Below are 7,060 nucleotides of genomic sequence, written 5' to 3' on the forward strand. Positions count from 1 at the left end.
TCTATTACCTGGCTTAAGAAGTTGTCCTCAATGCATTCAAGAAACCTGCTGGATTGCCTACAGCTTGCCGTGTTGGTTTTCCAGCAGATATTGGGGTGGTTGAAGTCCCCCAGCAGGATGAGAGCCTGCGAGCACGAAGCCTCCCGGAGTTGGAGGAAGAATGCTTCGTCAGTCGGCTCCTCTTGATCTGGTGGCCTGTAGTAGACACCAGCCACCAGGTTCCCTTTGTTGCCTCTCTCTCTGGTTCTTACCCATAAGCTTTTGACCTGCTCGTGGCTATTCTTCAGGGACAACTCTTCACACTGTAATGATTTCTTGATGTAAAGGGCAACGCCTACACCCCTCCTTCCTTGCCTGTCCCTTCTGAACAGCCTGTAGCCATCTATAGCTACATTCCAGTCATGGGATTCATCCCACCAAGTTTCCATAACGGCAATCAGGTCATAGTATTGTGGTTGTAGTATGTATGTTGAGTGACAGAAAACCAAACCAAACAATCATTTGAATTTTCCTTTGAATCCAGAGAGATTTTATGTATGCCTTTGCAAGATCACAGATATCCTCTGTGAAATCTGAATGATGTGCCTTTGGTCTTGTCCTCCTAATGACCTCTCTCTCAAAAAATGTGTGTGGAAAGTATACTCTGTGACACTGATCCATTGCAGCATGGTTAAACCATGCTACAACTGAACCATGCTGCTGGCCGTTGTCTCGGTAGATCCGCCAGGCAAGCAAGAGAGCGTAATGGGCAGGAAAAGAGAGGAATATGAGTAGGGGCCTTGGGCCATCGTAAGTGGGCAGAGGGGCAGAAGTGACAGGATGTCAAGGAGAGCCTGGGAGCACAGGCATGGGCAAAGGTGTGTGCGGAAGTAATGGAAGGTGTTTGATCGGTTTCTGGGGAGATGGAGGACAAAAGCTGACATTGGTGGTGAATTCAAGCATGCTTCCTTTAGAGCAAAGTTCTTCCTGGTACCAGCCAAGCTCAGGCATGCAAGAACAAATAAACCAGGTGAGATTTCTGGGCAGCGTGTCTGTTTCTGAGAGACACAAAAGAGGCAGATACAGGAAAGCCTCCAGATCAGAGCCTGCCCTGCTCATTAATCAAAGTTTGGGAAATCATCTGGAAAGAAATCTTTCCGGTAGTAGACAGGTCTTTGTGTGTAAATCAGTTGATGCGTCAGTAAGGAATAAAATCAGCAGACATGAGTGTAAATGATACAATGAGGAAGAGTCAGCATAGGAGTAGTGTCACTACACAAATCTGCAGCATTTATTTGAAGGAATCAATAACCTTATGGAAAGAGTGAGATGGTGTACTCGGACTTCCAAAAATTTTTGACAAGGACCCCTACCAGCAGTGTCTGAAAAGACTAGGGGAAAAAGCAATAGACCTATTGTAGACCAATGGCTGCTTTAACAAGAAACAAAGAAACATGAATAATGTTCTGCTTTTGCAGTGTAAGGAGGAATTGATGCTAGGATCCAGGTTGTTCAACATACTAATAAAAGCAAAAAGGGTGCTTAGTGAGATGGGAAAATTTGCTGATAGTTCTTAAATACAAGTCTGAAAATGAGTTCCCAGACCTGTAGAAGAATAACACTTTAAACAAGATTAAGTGGGAAATAACAAAAGTTGATAAAAGCAAAACAGTAGCTAGTTTATGCACATACTGTTAGGTTGTAATTTTCCCATGAGATATCATTAAACTGGGAACTAACTGCTGCAGCGTATTGTGAATATCAAAGTTTAGACAAGCTTAAAAAATAATTATGTAAATTCACAAATGAAAAGTCTGCCAGTGTCAAGTACTGATTAGAGCCTCTGCCTCAAGGACGGTCTAATCCAAGGGTGGTTCCAATCGTGGCAGATACTCCTGACGCCTGTCACCGTGTGCCTGCCATGCTCTCCTACCCTTGCCTGCTGATGGGCTAAGGGCTACTAGCAGAAACATGCTGGATTTTTGGTTCTCTTTCTTACCAGTTAATACTACAATAATAATAGAATTGCATAATACTGATTTGTTTGTTTCAAGATTGTGTTTGTCACCACGTAGGGCTAAAAGACTCTTGAGATCAAGAGAAACTAAGGTACAGTTTGCCCATTCTCTACATTTTCCCAATGAAAAATACCACCTAGCAATCAGTAATGTACCTTATCAACCCACCAGGTTTTTTACTAATGTAAGAATGACTCCTCACCCATATTCGCTTTATACTGGTTTTTTATATGAAGATAAGCGATATACTAAATATTTCAGAAGAGACAATTAAAATGCTATTGAGTTTCTTTTCTTCAATTATCTTTCGTATGTTAGAAGGGCCGTATTAGGGGCACATGACCCAAAAGTTTGCACTTTTCGTGTTGGTGGGTAGCCAAGCTGTGGGGGTGGTTTGACCCTGGCCAACAGCTGAATACCTGGAGGTCTGCCCACTCACTCCACTCCCCCGTGAGACAGGGAGGAAATAGAAGGAAGGCAAAAAGACTCTTGTATCAAGACAGTGATGCTTTAAAAGGGGAAGCAAAGGCTGTGCATGCAAGCAAAGCGAAAAAGATGAATTAATTCACTACCTGCCATTGGCAGGCAGACGTCCAAATGCCGCCTAGGGAACCAGGGCCTCAGCACGTACAACAGCTGCTTGGGAATACAAACACCATCACCACAAACACCCCCACCTCCTCCTTTCTCTGAGCTTTTACTAGTGAGAAGGATGCTATATGGGATGGAATATTCCTTTGGTCAGTTTGGGCCAGCTGTCCTGCCTGGGTACCCTCCTAATGCCTTGTCCACCCTGAGTTTACTCGTTGGGAGGGCAGAGTGGGAAAGAGAAAGCCTTGAAGCTGTGCAAGCACTGTTCAGCGATGGCCAAAACACTGCTGTGTTATCAGCACTGTTCTAGCCACAGTTCTGAAGCAGAGCGGCATATGGGCTGCTGTGAAGGACGGTAACTCCGTCCCAGCCAGGCCCAGTACACCAACATCTTACAAGGCTGAGCCTCCTTTCCAACACTGGCCCTGAAACAGACCACAAAATCTCTTTTTTTTCCCCTATATAACTTTTATAAATCTATCAAGCTTTTTGCCATCCAAGTTAATTAACACTAAATTTCTAGCAGCAGTCAAAAACCCAGAGGCCTAAGGAATGAGAATGACTATTTAAGAAATATTATAAATATTCCTCCCCCTCCTCCTGAAAACTATGAATGTAAAATGTATCATTCTTTAAAGCGTGTTATTCAATACTTGGCAATAGGAAAGACAAACATGCTTCTTTTGGGATTTTACAGTTTTTCAAATAACCTGTATTAGCCACTGGTAGTTTTTAAGATCTGGGGGATTTCTAGAACTAAACACTTTTCAACCAAGATGAAGCAGCAATATAGCAGATTTAAGCCTGTTACTTGCTTTTACATCTCTCTTCCACAGACCTTACGAGAAGATTAAATATAATCCTCTGCACGAAGTTCAAGGCCCAAGTGGGAGACTGACCTGCGGTCCGTCTGGTACTGTACTATTTTCTAAGTACCTTCCTGTCAGTCAGTCTGCACAGAAAAGAGCTTAATTATTATCTGTATCTTTGGGAGGGAAGCAAGCAAAACAAACTTCTCATAATCCAGTGCTCCACAGATGGGGATTCAAGGTTATAATTTTCTTTAATAAAATTATGCAGAAAAGCAAATTACCTCACGTTGCACAGTGCTTTGTAGATGTACCTCATAAGAGGGTTTTTCCTATCTGATTATAATTAAATCACAGAAAAGGCACCTGAGGCACTGGTGCAACATGTGTTTTGTCATCAGTTGCTTACTAGAACTTGGACATCAGAAGATAAATTCAGGCTTGGAGCTGTGTGGCGTAACTCTATCGATTCATTTATCAATCCAATGATTTCACTGGCCAATGTACCCTGTGTTTAAATTCATTTACCCAGAAAAAAATATATTGTTGTTCTGGAGAAATCAGAGAAGAACTATTTCTGCTGTAGTCAAAAAGACAAAAAAATGCACTTGTAAAGAGAACCAGGTCTTTCTCTTCCCATGCCTTGCCCCTGCTAGCCATGAGTCTGAGTAACAGGTGACTCCCAACCTCTGAAAAGGAAATTCCCGTAGCACGACGCTGAACGCAGCAGAAGGGTACATGGCAAACTGTGCACCCCCAAACTGCAGGGACTGAGTGAGCCAGCTGACAAGTTGCTCTGACAGGGTGAAGCCACTCAGGAAATGCGATACAACACTTGGTGTGAATTTCTCAGGAAATTGTTTAACCTGTTGGACAACTAAACAAAAATTACCAATGCAGGAAATCCTACATGCTGTTTATCAAAACTTGGTAACTGAAGTAAAAATACTGCTTCCTTATTACTACTGTAACGCTAATGGTGGTGAAGAAAAAGCTGACGAAATTTCACTTGCACGCATGCTGTCGTCGAGTTTTTCACTGAAATAATCCAATATCACTTAATTATACTTACTTATCTTCATCGTCATTGCTGAATGGAAGGAATCACAGAAAAATGGTACAAAGACAAAAATGTAGCCTAGGATGAGGTGTGGTGCGGTGGTTTTGCTGAAAGAGAGCAGATAGAGATTATTGTTGAGAAGAATACAGCAGAAGAGATTTCTGGAAGCAGTTAATATTAACATAACATTTGAAAAAAATCCTGTAAGCAGAAGTGAGATTTCCATACAGTGGCTTGGTGAGCAATTGAAAAACCCCAAGGGGAAAGGTACACCCTACTTGTGAAAAAGGGAGGTGCCAGTCTACTTAATTCTTCCCCTTTCTGTTGCCACATCAGGTCAAGTACCCCAAAGAAAAATCACCAATTTGACTGCATTATTAAGCACAAGGCCCTTTCTGAGGGATTTTTCCATTACAGTGGTTCATAATTCAATCCGGGAAATCTTACAGTGACTTTCTAAAGACTTCCAGCAAATTCAGTAGGTAGAAAGAATAACATAAATTTTATCTGAACCAGGTTATCTTGGCACGGTTCAGACACTCAGCAGCCTCACCTGTCCCTCCATTTTCAGACAGTGAAAGAAATTGGGTGTTGGAATTTGACATCTGCATCATGATCTATGAAACCCCGCGCTGCATGAGAAGCTCAGTCTGTGTCACGCTGAGCACTTATTTGCTTGCCACATCGCATTAGGACAAGGTAATGGAGATATCGTTACCATACATCACTAGGGATATATTATTCTCTGTTCCCATAGGTAATGAATATTTATTAGGCTTTTTTTTTTTTCAACAAAAAATAGTTGAAAGAATGTGTTTCTCACTTCTCAAGAGTTCATTTATTTAGTTCAGCCCAATTCTAAAACATCGGTGGCCAAATACTAGCAGCAGAGCATGACGATTGCCAGCATTAGGAGGTTCAATAGTTATCAGTGGAAAGCAATTAGGTATCAATATTTCAAAAGCAAACGGAGGCTGCAGGAGATACAATAAGCAGTCCCTCGCCATCCCCACGCCACCCGAGCTAGAGAAGTGTTTGGGGGTTGTGCAAATCGCTTCTTTGGCCGGCAGGTGTCACTTTCCCCCCGTTGTTTGCAGCTCAGGACGCGCCGGTGTCGGTCGGCGGAGCCCAGCAGCCCTCACAGCTCAGCGGCTCCACAGCCGCCCGCGGGGCGCGGCAGAGGGATGCCCTGAGCAGAGGGATGCCCTGAGAGCACAGGGATGCCCTGAGCAGAGGGATGCCCTGAGAGCACAGGGATGCCCTGAGCAGAGGGATGCCCTGAGAGCACAGGGATGCCCTGAGCAGAGGGATGCCCTGAGAGCACAGGGATGCCCTGAGCAGAGGGATGCCCTGAGAGCACAGGGATGCCCTGAGCAGAGGGATGCCCTGGGAGCACAGGGATGCCCTGAGCAGAGGGATGCCCTGAGCACCGGGATACCCCAAGCAGAGGGATGCCCTGGGAGCACAGGGATGACCTGAGAGCACAGGGATGACCCGAGAGCACAGGGATACCCTGAGCAGAGGGATGCCCTGAGTACCGGGGTGCCCTGAGCACCGGGATACCCCAAGCAGAGGGATGCCCCTAGCAGAGGGATGCCCTGAGCAGAAGGATGCCCTGAGCAGAGGGATGCCCTGAGAGCACAGGGATGCCCTGGGAGCAGCGGGATGCCCTGAGCAGGGGGATGCCCTGAGCAGAGGGATGCCCTGAGCACGAGGATGCCCTGAGCACTGGGGCAGCGGCCGCCCGTCTACCATGCACAGCCAGGCCTCCTGACAGCAAAGGCAGAACAGCACTTGCACTGCAAGTGCACCCATCATTCTCATTGCTGATCCTTTAAGGGATGCTACCATTTTCTGATCTGAGAATTATGTAATAACCCCAAATTTCTATACCCATTTTAGTATTTAGTTTTTGTTCTGCAAGCATTCAGAGACTGCTAATGAATATGTGCACAGACACACACACACATCCCCCAGCAGATACAGGACTGCTTTCTGTACAAAGAATTCAGTTACTTAAGTTTCTGAATAATTTTCTTTTGTTGTAAACTACAAGAGATAGTGTTGATAGTGGTGCCTAGTTGCCAGCTGCGTTACAACAGCTAACAGTTGATAGGCAAGTGTGTGACTGAAGACAGCAGTGTCACTGAGAAGCAAGCAGGATGTTAGAGAAGCACAACAGCAGCAGTGGATTCCCAGACCACAACTCTTTTTTCCTAACTTTGGGCACATAACTCAGCCTCCCGGCTCAGACATCCATTTACCTTATGCCCTTTGCATTGCATGGAGACACACAGACAGATGCTTCCAGTGGCAATTTGGATTTAAGATAGCCTTCAAGTTGCCCTCTGCTTATGGAGCAGCCTGAGTTAAAGGATTTCTCCTAGTTTGGCATCACAGTAAGGTGCTGGACGTTAGCACTGGCATGAATCTGGACCATCTTCACTGCCTTTTTTAACCAAGGAAGGACAAGGATGCAAGGCTTGAAACGTCAGCTTACATCAGTCATAAAAACTGCAGATCTCTTTGTCTCTGGCAAGGCTCCACTTGCTTCCACAACTGTTTTCCAGCATCACAGATTTTATCCGAAATGAGCACAGGTA

The sequence above is a fragment of the Egretta garzetta genome, unplaced genomic scaffold (assembly GCF_000687185.1).
Source record: "Egretta garzetta isolate BGI_Z169 unplaced genomic scaffold, ASM68718v1 scaffold268, whole genome shotgun sequence".
Taxonomy (NCBI): Eukaryota; Metazoa; Chordata; class Aves; order Pelecaniformes; family Ardeidae; genus Egretta; species Egretta garzetta.